Here is a 15,684-nt window from a genome sequence, read left to right on the forward strand (position 1 = left end):
GGAGCTGGAGCAGCTGTGGACGGTGAAAGCAACAACGGTCCCAGTGGTTATCAGAGGACTCGGTGCAGTGACCCTCAAGCTGGGCGAGTGTCTCCAGCAGATACCAGGAACAACACCCAAGCAGGCAGCAAAGATGCTGCACAGGACCCTCAAGCCCCCAGGCCTCCGATAGACGACCCGAGCTGGAAGGATGTGTCAAGACAAATGACCAAACATCTTCTGTCTCCAGAGGGGCACCGGGCAGGGATGCCCACTCTCCTCCCCACTGTTTGCAATTTTTATAGAACCACTAGAAGCAGCAATTAGACAGGATATAGTGATTAAGGGCGCAGGGGCGGATTGTGCCAGACCACATTTTGAACAACACCATGGAAATTTCAGATTTCATACAGGTGGTTGGTTGTTACACTCAGTCCTTCAAATAGATGCAAGTGAAACACAGCAGAAAATAAATAAAGTCAAAGACTAGCGGTCCTTTTGCTCTATTTTCACCTGTAAAGCAGGAGTGGGGTAGGCGGAGGTTTACCCTGGTGCAGGTGTGCCGCAGCGGTCAGTGGAAGAATCCGCGAGTTTGTCTGTGAATTTCCCATTACGTCGTAGTGCACTCGGTGCTTGCTCGGAGGTTACGGGGTTTTTGCTGTAAAAAGAACTTTTCGTCCCACACAGTGAGTAGCGGACACTAATGTTTTTGTCACTTTTTATGGAATCAAACTCAAAGTAAGGTCAGTACTTCCACGCTGTAAACGCTGCACGCTCATACTCTCTCCCGCACTCGATATATGATCCATTGTTGATCTGCACACAGCTGTTGACACCAACGTCGCACTCGCTTACGTCATTCTCATTAGACACTCACAGAAGAATCACGGTTTTAGTAACGCAGCGTGCTTATGGGAAAGTAACGGTAATCTAATTACCTTTTTTGCAATAGTAATCCCTTACTTTACTCGTTACTTGAAAAAAGTAATCAGATTACAGTAACGCGTTACGCGTTACTGCCCATCTGCTAATGAATGTCACAAAGGCACATTGCATCATAAACACTGTCACCAGGTAGAAACCCAGCGGAGTGATACACCTGCTGTCAGGCCTGCAGGTTTATCCCTGCGCTGTTCTCCTCTGTCTTCTGGTGGACAAACTTTTCTTTTTTTACTGACACACATCATTTGTGCGGCATCTTATTGCGACACCTGATTGTTGTCTCATTTTAGTTTTAGTAATATTTTTAAATGGTTGTACAAAATAAAGAACAGCAGGTGTATTGGCTGCATTTTTAGATAAATAGTTGTATATGTTTACAAAATGCGTGCATAAGTTTTCAAAATGTAAAATGTAAAAAAAATTACTCAGCATGTCTGTGTTTTTTTACAGTAAAAAAAACTACTAAGATTTTAAGTTTTTTGTGTGATTTCAGATCAGTAATATTAATACAGTATGTCAATGAAAAATCAACTGAACTCAGACTGAGGTTGAGCTGAAAGGAATGATGCCAAACAAGGCAGGAAAAAATAAAATGAAACAACTTGAGGGTGAAATACAAACGTAAAATCAAAAGGAGTCAAAGATGGTTATATTTTGGACCTCAGAGGGTTAATCTAACAAATCGTGAAAAATTAGGTTTCAATTTTTGTTCATGACTGTGCAGATTTCTGACATTTTGTGTAATTTAAGCATTTAACAATTTGATTATTTTCTAACAAAAAATGTGAAACTAAAGTTAGGCTTGTGTTTGTAAATGAAGCGCCCCATGTTAGATTTCTGGATTTTATACTTATTGGGCTACATATTTATTTATTATACAGGCTGTACTGTACATAGCATCAAAACTGTTTTATGTAAGTAAAGTGTTTAACTATGTGGGCTACAGAAAATAATTAAGTTACAGACTATATATATATGAAAAACGTGTATACTTACTGCATTTGAAACATTTTAACCATTTGTAACCACCTGCATATGTTTGGAAAAATACGCTTTGATTTTGCCCCCCCATTTGATTCCTTTGCCACCCTAAGAAAATTTCTCCAGATCCGCCCCTGTAAGGGCGTAAAATGGAACAATGTGGAACATGAAATCGTCTTTACGGGGCGATCGTGGCTCAAGAGTTGGGAGTTTGTCTTGTAATCGGAAGGTTACCGGTTCGAGCCCCGGCTCTGACAGTCTCGGTTGTTGTGTCCTTGGGCAAGACACTTCACCCGTTACCTACTGGTGGTGGTCAGAGGGCCCGGTGGCACCAGTGTCCAGCAGCTTTGCCTCTGTCAGTGCGCCCCAGGGTGGCTGTGGATGACTGAATGTAGTGTAAAGCGCTTTGGGGTCCATAGGGACCAAGTAAAGTGCTTTACAAATACAGGCTATTTCCCATTTATGCGGATAACATGTTACTTTTTCTCCAGCATTCACAAACCACCCTCACTGAAGAAGCCTTCTCAAGTTTCAGATTATTTGATAAACTGTTAAAATCCACAGTTCTCTGATGAATTGCTGCTTCTGTAATTCTTCTTCTACCCCAGTGCTGGAAATATAAAATATTTAGGTATTCATGTTTTCTCCGAGGCTTGCGGATGATTACAGTTCTATATAACGGTGTGTGTGTGTGTTTTAGCCATATTATACTGTAAAATATATTTTTTAGATAAACTATGCAAATGGGAAGGATGGCGAATATTGACGAATGAAGAATAAGGCAACTACTCAACATTAACTGTTAAAACATTATGAAAAGCATCTCTTTTCTTCCTTTACAACATTCTGCATCAGGTCTGATTTTGAAATAATGAAAATTTACTTACAGCTGGCCAAAGCAATGATCCCAGCCCAGAACAGCAGGGTCCTGGGGCTGCAGAGGTCTGTCATGTTCAGCAGTTGATGCACAAATGTGTGGAAACCACTGAAAATTATTCACACACCACAAAGATGCTTTATTTCCTCTTAGTATGGAGGGTGAAAAAACAAAACCACTATTTTGCCATATTAGGCTTTGAAACAAATGCCAGTAATTAGTAACAGTTAACAAAGGTTTTGTGTCTCTGTGAAGAACAAATGGGGAGGAAGATATTAGGATGAATGTGTCTGTGAAGGTTCTCAGTCATCCAGGTCATCGTAGTCTAAGGAGCTTGCAAAGAAAAGCGTCTGGACTTCTTTAAGTTGCTTGAAGACGTTTCACCTCTCATCTGAGAAGCTTCTTCAGTTCTAATGTCAAATGGCAGTGAGTCCCAGTGGAAGTGTCCCCCCACAGAGGGACAAAAGGACCCCCTGATGATCCTCTAATCACATGAGCCAAGGTGTGAAACTTGGTGTGGGTCCCAATCAGCCAGGGCTTCGGATGAGCTCATTGTGAAACCTGCCCCCACCCTATCATGTGATTTCCTGAGGTCAGATGGCCCAGAATTGTGAGTGGGCGTTAAGGCGTCTGGGGAGGGAACTCAAACCTGGATTATAGATGGCAGGTTTTGTGTCCTTTCATGATATTTTGCACCGAACTTTAGCTTTAAAAAACTCCCAAAGCACGGCCTGGTCACCATTTACAAATAACACGTTCTCTTTTTTCCTCACAGGTAAAATATTGTGTCACTTGTTCCAGAGGCCACTTTCTTCTTTTCTGCCACTATGTTAATGTTTGCTGTGCTTGAGCTTATTAGCTTAGCAGTGTTTATGGTCTCTTTCCTCCTTGCATCCCATTTCTACCTCCCTCTCACCCCTCATAGGTTCCCTCTATTCCACCCATCAAACTGGGATGTACAGAACTGGCCAGGGAGCAGTGGGGATGGGCACTGGCCTTCTCCGTGTAATAAACTCCAGAGATTTCTCCCATGGAGCCCTGAACACAGTGAAAACACACAAAAGTAAATATATGGAATTAATATGCAAGTTATTTGGTTATTTCTTTTTCACCTGTGATTCCAGCCTCAAGGAGACTTTTGCTTCAAAATATATGGGTTGATAGAACGTGACTCTGCATTTGAGGTGTAGTGACTGGAAAAGTATTCAAGTATGCAGGTTTGTACCCTAGCTGTTTGCCATACATCCCAAATCCATGCATCCTTAAGTCCATCTTGTGGTGAAAAGTTCTTACTACACTTCAACTAGTGACTCATTTAGAAACATATGAGTGGGCCTAAAAGACCAAAAGGCCTTAGAGAAACCAATGAGTCATCAAAGAGTCCTGCAAGAAAACACAATGATAACACCTGCAGGAAATGTATTTAATCTACCATTAGATTATTAGAACATTAATTAGTAAAACACTTAAAAAAAACTCAAACCTTTTGCATTTTCACATTCATCTGACGACTTGTTTTTCAGAATTTCTATAATGAAATATTACTGCAGAGATGACAGAGGAAGTACTGCTGTCAAACCTGCTCTAAAAGGCTTCGGTTCCTGTGAGCGTGCAGATCATAACCTTGTTTATTATAAGATTCAGAAAAAACAGGAAGGATTACACACATTAACTAAAACATAAAACACATCACGTTTTCATAGTATTTTATATTCAGGTTTGTATGCATTTATTATAGAAAGTAGTTATAAAAAATATAATAATCTTACATTGTTTGCAGGTGAGCCCTGATTGCAGAAATATGTTGCTGTTTGGTGGACATTGATTTGGGCTGAACTCAGCCCAAATAGTTTTTTTAAAGTCTGGATTATCAATATTTTTTGTGCATGTTTGGCGATTTTAAGGAGAGAAAAATCACAAGATGGTCTCACAGGCAGCAACAGCAGCACAGTCCTGTTCCTCATTTTAAAAATACGTTTGAACTTCAGTAACTTTAAACAGGTTTCATTCATATTTAGAACGACTTTTGCACGTCTGTAAATATGCATCCATCAAGCCAGCACAGAGGAGGCCCAGGCAGCCTGGAGTTAGCTGAGCCAAAATAATAAGCCAAGTGACCCACTAAACTCAACAGGGGGTCCTGAAAGGCATGCATTGCATCTCTATCGCCCATCCAGCTGCTCTACAGGAGGGTTATAAAAAACCACTGAGCAAAACTCAGAAGCTTAACTTAACTCCAAAATTTTAAACATGGTCAAAAGAAACCAGAGGGACAATTTATAGGTGGTAAGAGGTGTGTAAGATGTAGAAAATGCACACAAACTCGTGCGTGCGCGCACGCGCACACACACACACACACAGACACACACACACACACCTAACCTATTGATTTTTAAAGACTTACTTCCTCTATGGTTACTTATTGGTGTCAAATAGGAAGTAGAAATCACGCTCTGTATGTTTGTGTGGAGGAGGGGACCTAATGAGGAAATACAGAACTGCTAATGTAGCCTGATATGTACATGAGGGACAGACACACACTAGAGCACACTGGAGCTGGGCAACACATGGAGATGATGAACTGCCACAAGGGGAGACGTGAAGATCATGAAGCAAAGCTAAAAGCAAACAACAAACAAACAAATTAAGCAGGAAGTGCAAAAACTAAACAAGAATACTACAAACACACGAATAAACTAAATACAGAGAATTTGATGGAGGAGGAAGAAACAATGATCAATAAAACGAAACCAACTGTGAACTAAGAATGAGACCTAAGACACTAAATACTCAAAGCAAATGTAAACATGAGAGAAATCAAGAATATGTAAAATATTTTTTAAGTAGATATTTAAGTAGATAGATATCCTTATTTTTAATCCCCTCTCGCTCCTGCAGACGGTCTTCATTCTTCCAGCTCGGGTCCTCTACCAGAGGCCTGGGAGCTTGAGGGTCCTGCAGTATCTTAGCTGTTCCCAGGACTGCGCTCTTCTGGACAGAGATCTCCGATGTTGTTCCCGGGATCAGCTGGAGCCACTCGCCTAGTTTGGGAGTCACTGCACCGAGTGCTCCGATTACCACTGGGACCACCGTCACCTTCACCCTCCACATCTTCTCCAGCTCTTCTCTGAGCCCTTGGTATTTCTCCAGCTTCTCATGTTCCTTCTTCCTGATGTTGCTGTCATTGGGAACCGCTACATCGATCACTACGGCCGTCTTCTTTTGTCTACCACCACTATGTCCGGTTGGTCAGCCATCACCATTTTGTCCGTCTGTATCTGGAAGCCCTAGATACCGACCGAGGATCTGAGCTCGGTCGTTCTCCATCACCCTTGGGGGCGTCTCCCATTTTGACCTTGGGACTTCCAGGTTATACTCGGCACAGATGTTTCTGTACACTATGCCGGCCACTTGGTTATGGCGTTCCATGTATGCCCTGCCTGCTAGCACCTTACACCCTGCTGTTATGTGCTGGGTTGTCTCAGGGGCATCTTTACACAGCCTGCATCTGGGGTCTGGCCTGGTGTGATGGACCCTTGGTGACTCTTCTGGACTTGCCTAACTCTCTGTATTTGGTGGTTGCTGCTCTTGCCTGTGGGATTCCCAGGTACTTGTAGCTGTTCTCAATGACTGCAATGTTGCTTTCTGGCAGTGTGATGATCTGAGTTATGCCGAAGTTTATTCTCTCGTTTACCATCTCAAGAGTCAAGATTCTTTATTTGTCCCGTGCCTAGTTATACAGGTGTAACACGCAGTGAAATGTGACCTGATACGCTCCTCGACTGTGCAAAGAAAAAAGAGAGAGAGACAGACAGAACTTTATATACAGTGAACGAGTATATACAAGGAGGACATTATGTGCCATCTGACTACACGTCTGCAGTCCAAATGAGAGTCCAATGTCATTGCTGTCCTGGTGGATCAGTGTTCAGTCCTTGCATACAATTTGATGTCATGAGGAGGAGCTGGTCACCAGCCTCGCCTTGTGCTTGCCTTAGACCTCCATGCTAGATTCCTTAAACATGAATCTCACGTCTGTCTCATTGCTGTGTTTTGTGTCCACGCTGTCACGTTTCCCACGCCATTTATGTTTCGGTGCAAAAATGAAGAAAGCTTGTGTGAAGCTAACTCAGCCGTCTCCACACTTGGTTCAGCACCTGAGCCCAGTTTTGGTACAGGCCTTTGGCCTCTTGGGACTCTACAGTTAGCTTCTTTAGCCAGTAGGTCTGAATCATGTCAGGGCCTGCAGTGATCAGCTCACAGGCTTTATGTTTTCCTACGTCTCCAATATTTAATTGTATGCCATTCTTCCAAATAGTGGCCACATGCACATGTGCTCAGCCCCGATACAATAACTACTCTAGCCAAAAAATTAGCTGTCCTCCAATAACCAAATCTGTCAGCTCAACTTAAACAGCCCTGAAGAGTCCGTTTGAAAAAGGAAACTTTCGCTGCTTAATAATAAAGACTAATATCTTATCTTATCTTATCATAAGACCTTTAAGCACTTTACTTAAAAACAGGTGGTTGCTTAAATCTGTTTCTGAACGAAAGATCAAAGTTGAGTTGCTCTCTGTAAACTCATCTGTCACATTATAACTGTTCAGACCTATAACTCATGCAGCATTTTATAATACTGCACTTCCCCTCTCATTACTGTGGCAGTGAACTGCTTTTATTACCAACAAAGTAAAATTAAAGCCAACACGCACTTGCACACAACTTGAGCTTACAGACAGCTCTGTATCTCGCCTCATAACAGTAACGACTGGGACAGTAAAATGATTGGTGGTCTCAGATTTAGGGCACGCAGTCTGCTTCTCAGGAGTTTTTTTGACAAAGCTAAGATGTGTTTAGGTCCTATATGCAAGGGACAAGAGCTCCACATGACTGTGTGCTGTTAAAAGGAAAAAGGGAGGGGTTGATGTACCTGGCCATGCTGTGCTTCCATGTTCCCACGGTCCTTTCTGTGCAGCAGCCAGCTCTTCCACCCCCTGTGCTTGGTTCCCTGCCTCCTGTGTACACCGACTGTACCGCCTCTGAAGTTATGGAAACAAAGCTTCTGCCTAAAACTGCAGTTTAAAGGTTGCTAAGAAGGCAGTTAGGATGGATGAGAGAGCACACAGGGAGTCTGGGCTCTGTCAGCACATCCTAGTTAAGGTTTGAATGTCAACTTTGAGAAGTAGTTAGAAAATGAGACTTAAGACAAGGCATTGTCTGGTAAAAAAAATGTATCACAAGCTGCACCTGAAAGACAGGCAAGGAGCCAGACACACGTTTTCATGGTTCAAAAAAAAGAAAGAAAAAGGGGATAAAATAAAAACTTGGATCACCGTGAAATGCCGTCTGTTCTGGATATAATCAATAGCTAAAGAAGAATCCAGTTCAGGGTTGTCTCTCATATTTCAATCCCTGCTCTTCTGTGATCAATAAAAGTGAGCTGAAATCAAAGCGAGCCCTCTTTACTATTGTCTATTCAACGTTAGCAGACAAAGACTGAGGAGCCTTTGATCGGCCTGTCTGCAGGGCCCACAGCTAAACACAGACCCCATCCTCCCACTCCCACCCACCACCTCCAGGTGAGTAGTGTGTGTGTGTGTGTGCAAGCTTTCCAAAATGCTTTCTCTTTTGTTTTTTGTGCGCATACATGAGCACACGAACAAAAATAAAAAAGTACCTTTTATAGGATTGGCAGAGAGGAGCTCCACAGCGAGGTCATACTGTCAGCTGGCAGGTCATCACACGAGTTTCTGGCCACTGCATTAAATGTGTTTAACTGTTGGGGTTTGCTTTGCTGTGTGTCTCCATAATTTCTCCTGCTTTGTGCTCTCTCTGTTGCTCGTGTGTCTTCTTCGTTTTAATTCAGTGTTTCCTCTTTGGTTGTTTCCCATCATCATGATTGCTCTCTCTGATCCCGTCTCTTCCTCCTCAGCTTGTCTTAATTGTTTCCCGTATTTTTCCATGTTAAGGCCCTTTAAGTAATGTCTTATGTATTTCATGAATTTCTTCTGTATCAAACATATTTTTGCTGTCCTAACATGTCGTCCTCCCTGTTTTTGGTTCTTCCTCTTTGTCACTTTCTTTTTTGTCCTAATGTTAGTTTTTCATCGTTTCCTCTCTGACCTTCTTCTATATTTTCTCTTCTGTCTTGTTTGTTCTCTTTCTTTCTTATCCTGTCCTGTCGTTTCATTACCTACATTCAGGTTTTTGCTGTCCTGTGTTCTTCTTTTGCATTTTCTTTTTGTCGTTGTGTTCCTGTTGTGTTTTGATGCCCCCTACTGATTTTATTTTTTATTAGTTATTTAGTTATTAGTGTTTTGTTTAATTATTTTGGATATTATTTTAATATTATTCCATATTTATATGTATATAGTTTTGGAGCACCGTGTGTGGTCTGATTGTTGTTTTATGTCTGATGTTTATTCTGTGGTTTGAATCAGCAAAGCGTCCTGACGTTTGTTGGGTTGTTGTTCCTAATCACTTTGTTCAGTGTTTCATTTTGAATCGTAATGTTTCCACTTGCTGCTTTAGTGACTTTGTTACTCTTAAGTTTAACATGATTTATTCAGATTCTGCCCAAACTTCAAAATAGATCATATGAACGGACGCACAGGGCGGCTGTTTCTTCTTTCATACCTTTTTTGTATTCCTAGTTACATTTATCTTACTTAGTTAGGTTGATAACTAAGTAACAATAATCTCATCATAACGTTGTTGTACATATTAAATCAGATAAATTTATTTTTAATCATTGCATCTGTTTGCAGCATTATAGCAAATACACACATTCATCATAAACTGAGCAAGGCAACAGCTAATGTAACTTAATGTCCTTACCTATCACACCATGAGCTGAACATGAACTTCTCGTATTCAAGTATCGTGTGACTGATGACTCAGCTGATACGACGTTATCACTCATCCTTTCAGATCTTCAGAGCTAGCTCCAGTCAGTTACCTGAGCATTAATGCAACAACAGCAGGTTGCATTAATGTCTATGTCTGGTCCAAAGTGCTGGATTTACAGGTTTCTGCAAAAACCAAAAGAAAACCCAAAAGGACATTTTGAGTTTTTGAGTTTTGCTACAGGAGGCAAACAAATTTGTTAAAAAACAATTACTTTATTCAAGTTACCCTTATTATAATATGAGATTTCATTCAGTGACTAATGACCTTTTCACTGCATTTCAATGAACTTACTGAACCTGATCATTAGAGCTTGATAATAAGGTGTGAACTGTTATCATTGTCTAACCTGGAACCAAATGCAGAATCAGAGGCAGGGATGAAGCCCTGGAGGGTGGGCCGATGGACAGGAAATCAGAGATTTACCTAAAATATAAAATATTCCCCCCCAAAAAATTATGATTCAAGATGTAATGATGCAGGTCTTGAAACTAAAAGAATCTGCACATATGTAACAAAATGATTTTCTGAGTTATAATTAAACTGCAAAAACTCTGCTGGAGAAAAAATATTCCCACAGTGTGATACTACCAGCATGCTTCACTGTAGGGGTGGTATTCGTCACATGATGCCTGGTGTCCTCCAGATGTGACACTTGGGATTCAGCTTGAAGAGTTACATTTTTGTTTTATTAAACCCTAGAATTTGGTTTTTCATGGTCTGAGAGTCCTTCAAGTGCCTTTAGCAAATTCTCGGCCGGTGTCGTGTGCCTTTTACTCTCTTCACGGAACAGCACTGGAGCTCTGGAGTCCCTTCTACTCCTATTGCTCAGATTGGCCAGGCGGCCAGCTCTACAAGGAGTAGATGATGGAGACCACTGTGCTCATTGGTCATTGGCACGTTCAGTGGTCCAGGAGTCTTTCTGTAACCTTCCCAAGACCTGTGCCTCAACACAATCCAGTCTCAGAGGTCTATAAACAATCCCTTGGACATGGTTTGGTTTGTGCTCTGACATGCACTGTCAGCTGTGGATATAGACGGGTGTCAGACAGGTGTATGCGTTTCCAAATCATGTACAATCAACTGAACTTACCACAGGTAGACTCCAATCAAGTTGTAGAAACATCTGACAGATGATCAGTGGAAACAGGCTGGGCGTAGGCTATGAATACTTATTGTCATTATCCTGAGTGTCTGGTGCTTTTCCATTTTTCTTGCTAAGACTCGGCTTCAACTCACCTGCAATCAACTGGATGGTGCTCGCTCCGGTTAGAACTCACAGAGTCAGCCTGCAAACTCGTTCCTTGGAAGCGTAACTACTCACCACTCCCACCTGCTCGCTGTCACCTCTGGATCACTGGAACTATAAAGTCAGAACCTCACAAGCCTGCTCTTCAGCCAGACGTTCGCTCGGCTACCCTCCCCAAAAACCTCTTGTCTTCAACCTGTGAGTAATCCCTTAACTATTAAACTCATTCTCACCTTCGGTCAACCTCGGCTCCTCTCTGGATTTATCGTCTCCGTCTGTTTCAGTGTCTCCACGTCAGAGAACCTCCCAGCGTTCCCCATGTCTCCCATCTCATATCACTGTGTTCAGTAAAGCTTTGTTAAAATCTTCCTGTCCCTTAAGTCTGCTTTGGGTCCATTCCCATGTACTGGCCTCCTGGCCACTTTGCACATGGTATATTTATTACTAAATTTGTTATTATGGGATATTGTATGCAGCATTTTAGAGCACGGCTGTGTGATGAAATGCTGTGAAGACTTCCTGGATGCACAGTAACCAGATATAAGTGGAACCTTTTTTGGTGAAGCAGCTCCAATCCAGAGGGAAAAGGTTTTTGAAGGTCAGTGGATTTATAATTGGCAGAGGGTGACACAGTAATGAAAAAATGCAGCATGTATTTTATTTAGTGTGAGTGTAGCTGTTTGAGTTTCAGGGCTAATGAATTTTCTCAGTCAGCAGCAGAGACTGTTCCTGCCTTACTGTGCAGTGATGTGATTGTTTACATGTCTGATGTTCAGTTAGACTTGTTTTTAATGTCGATGTATCCAATACTCGTACCTCTCTCACTGTTTTTCTATTATTAAATGTTCCTATATTTTTTAACGCTCACACTGGGTGACGGTGGTGACAGCCCTGCCTGGGGCTGTTTGCCTGTTCCAGTCCATCTTTGCATTTAACTCTTAATTAATACTCTTGTTTCTGATGTGTCACCAGAGGAAGAAGCGCTCCCGCTTCTCACCAGCATTCCTGCTCATTTGCCGCTTGTTTTCTAACTTGCTAATCTGCCACATTTCCATGTGAGCGTGTGTTCCTCTTCCATGCTTGTTTAATGGGCTGTCACCGAGAGAGAGCCAAATTAAAACGGTATTTTCTTTCACATCCACCTTTTGGAAAAGGTTAAAATGAGTGATGTCTTGTCAAAGAAATTCATTAACGAAAATAATTAAAAAGTCGCATCCTCAAAGCCAGGGGTCACTTTTTTAATGTTTTAAAATCGAATAAATGCGGAAATATTTTTCAGATGCGTCAGAATTAATAGACGTCTGAACTTTGTAACATTGCAATGTCGTGTTGGGGTGTAAATCGGTGCAGAATAAGAATCATATGCATTTATGCAAGTGAACAAACATGAGCCTGGGAGGCTGTTTTGTGAATTTGTCTAAAGGCCAATATTAGCATATAGCGACAGGCAGGCAGAGTCCTGACTTCAAGTCGAAATCCCCGGTCCACATCAACTCTCTGGTGCCAATCACCCCACACCTGTGAAACATGAAGCGCACCCTTTAAACCCGGGTGAAAGGTGGCAACCTTTCAGCTCCAACTTTTTTCTGTGCCACGGTACTCGAGTTTTGCGATTTCAAAACAAGAAAAAGAAAGGTGGAAGTAAGCAGATAAAGTTGGAGTTTAGTTTTCCTCTCTCCTTATATGCCTAACCTTTAAGCTGAGCGCCCCCCGTGACGCCCGGATTCCTGATTAGCTTACAGTATACTCCCAAATCAGCATAATAAAGCGTGTGATGAGGCTGATGAGATCTAACAGCCTGCTCTTGTTTACCCCGCCGCAGCACCAGCTCCTTCTCTGCATGTATGTGTGTCTGACCCCGAGGCACCGAGTCACTTGATGCGTCTTGCATCTCTCTCTAACTCACATTTACACTTGCGCACGCACACACACACCCACACAACCCCCCCACTGGTAGAAATCCTAGTTGCGCTGCCGTATCTCAGCGGAGGCCAGGAATTCACATCCCCTTTAGGCTAGTCCTGGGGTGCATTCACTCCACACACAGAAACAAACACGAGCCCATAAATACATGCATGTGCACATGTACACACAGACACGCACTGTATCTTAATGAGAGAAGGAGATGGTACTGTGAAGGCGACAGCCGAATGAAACCTACTCACCAAGGACTGACCTGTGGTTCAGGGGCGGCGGCGGCTCGGTGGGGAGCTCCTCTCCCAGCACTGATCAGAGGGCTGCACCGCCGAGGCTGCTCGCGCTGACGGCGCTGCAAATACCAACTGATTAAACGCCACTGTCGCCTCAGCTCAGCTGCTATATGGAAAGAAAGCTTCCTCTCTTTTATATTTTTTTCACTCACTGTTTGTTTGTCAGTCTCCTTTGTTTTCTTTGTCCTCTGCCGAGACAGCGGTGCCGGTGGATTGGAGCTGTGAGCGTGAGGGATTTGTGCGTAATTAGCTGAAACGCTCACCCGAGCGAGCACAGAAAGTTAAATTTTAAACTTTTTGAACTATACTTCTTTTTAGCGGTATTTCACTGACACTCTGCTTCCCTTCCGAGATCAAAACCTTGCTGCGTGGTAGAAATATATTTTATATGAGTCTTTGGAGTATGTGGACAGCAAAACAGTGCTGCCAACTTGCAAGTCCTATTAACAAGTTGTGCAAAGTTAAAACTGTGCAAAAAAGTAGTGCCTGTGAGAAAACGCGATTATAGTGATGAGTGACTGAATCCACTGACCGCTGTTTTTAAAGGTCTGATCCCAAAAAGTTGTGCTTTTAAAGCTGTTTTGATTCTACCGAATGAGCTGCATTCATGTTTAAACTGTCTGATTGTTTCTCTTAGGTGCCAAAAGTTCATTTTTTTAAATAAACCAGGTTCTGACTGCGATGCAGAGGTCAAGGACACTCGGTCTGGCCTGCCTACCACGCCCCTCCATCCACAGCCAATTCACAGCTTTCTGGACCACAGAATTGTGACTCTGTGTGACCTTATAAGGTGTGGATTTGACATTGTTGAACGTGGAGACATTCTGGCACAAATAAAGGGTTAGAAGACTCTGCCCATTATCTGTGCCCTCTGGCCTTATTGGGCAAGTCATCCAAGGATGGGCAGCGACTCTGCCAGCCTGGGGCCAGACTTTGCTGACTGCCAGCCTACTCGTGCCACATGGACTGCTTCAGCAAGCTGGTTCTTTTTTGAATTTGCTTTTTTGCTTTTTACAAACCGATTTAGATTTGCTGGAAAATAAATCACATTTTATTTCGATCAATTTATTTACAGAAAAGCTGTAAAATTCTGGAGTAGGGTGATAACAGTGAGACCAGCGTTCACTCAGTTGACCTCCACATGACAGCACTGAACCTCGAGCCCTCACATGCCACAGTTTGGCCAGGGGCCTCTCTGGCCAGAGTCAACAGATCATGGAAAGGCTGGAATAAAGACAGGATGAGGGCAAACAAAGGAGGAAGCTCAGTGCTGTGCCCTTGAACAAATGAGAGATGGTCTAACAGACAATAGCCACCTTGCACTTTCCAGCCAAGTCAACTTTTCATTTATCTCCCACAGTTTTGTCTACTTTTTTTTTTTTTTTACATTTTGAAAGTTATCCTGTCTCATTTCATAGTCACTGTCCACCTTTTGCCCCCACAGTGACAGCCAAAAAAGACGGGAATAACTCTATTCAAGAGAGAAACAGAGGCTGAGCGATGTCTCATCTCGGCCCACCGGCAGCAGAAGGAAAGAAAAAATAAGGAAGGAAAAGGCAAGGTAAGGAGAAGGGGCAACCGGGCAGGGGCAGCTCGCTGCAGCTCGCTGCAGCTCAGAGAAGGAAGGGCTGGCAGCACAAAGGATGGTTCTCCTTCTGTTTTTTTAGCTCCATTAATATCTGAGCTGCAGCCTGCATATATCCTCATTCATTATTCATGAACCAACCAGGAAAGAACACAAGCGGGGAGGAGGATGAGAACGCAAAGGCCAGAGATAGTTCCAATCAGCCCTGGTTTAAATGACACTGAGTGACAGAGCCTGGGGTTTTATGGCTCACTGTTCATATGAGACACTGCGCTCGTGGTAGAAGGTCTGCGTTAATGACCAGCAGGACGTATTAGAGAAAGCACCACTCATAAATGCTAGCTACCACACTGAGCAGCAAATGAGCCCAAATTAACTTACTGTGGATCTACACTGAAGCGCTGTGTGAACACTGTGCATACTGAACTAACCTACACCTGAGCTACAGAGCAGCTCGATGCTTTATGTAGGTTTGCATAGACCCAGGGAGCCCTGAATGTATGGTGCTTGGCAAACTGTTCGGCTAACCTGAAAATATATGTGTCTGCATGTTTCCTAAGTCTGAGGTACAAAGACTGTCACAGAAGCTTTAAAGGATTTCAACACGATATAAGATAAAACTCAAAAATATTTAATGCACCTGTAAACATCATATAGCTCACAAGGTCAGAACAATAAAGGCATATATTAGATTAATGGGTTCAGTGTCGGGGGTTAGAGTGCTGCTGGGAAACAAAGTGACATTTGTGGGATTTAATAGTAAAAACATAATAAAAACATATATACTAATACAAGATCTAGATTGAGGCTCCTTACCTGCGCTTCGATGCCACTCTTCCAGTTTCAGTATTACAGCTCCTAATGTTCCTGTTACAACTGTGGCCTTCTGCTCCTTATAAAGCATCACTATGTATCATTGGTCCCATGAGGCCTTAGCCCTGTTGTTCTCAGCGAC

The 15,684-nt window shown here is 42.6% G+C and overlaps 1 long non-coding RNA gene across 1 annotated transcript; it reads right to left on the reverse strand.

The window, feature by feature from the left end:
• Positions 1 to 4,282: 4,282 nt before the first annotated feature.
• LOC146368970 (uncharacterized) lies at positions 4,283 to 13,220 on the reverse strand. Its single transcript, XR_014797454.1, has 3 exons — positions 10,035 to 13,220; positions 7,710 to 9,810; positions 4,283 to 6,561 (listed from the first exon to the last, which is right to left on the reverse strand). It is a non-coding gene; the product is annotated as an uncharacterized LOC146368970 (long non-coding RNA).
• Between the last annotated feature and the right edge of the window lie 2,464 nt (positions 13,221 to 15,684).

Source organism: Perissodus microlepis, chromosome 17 (genome assembly GCF_051167445.1).
Source record: "Perissodus microlepis isolate ML-2025 ecotype Zambia chromosome 17, ASM5116744v1, whole genome shotgun sequence".
NCBI classification, from domain to species: domain Eukaryota; kingdom Metazoa; phylum Chordata; class Actinopteri; order Cichliformes; family Cichlidae; genus Perissodus; species Perissodus microlepis.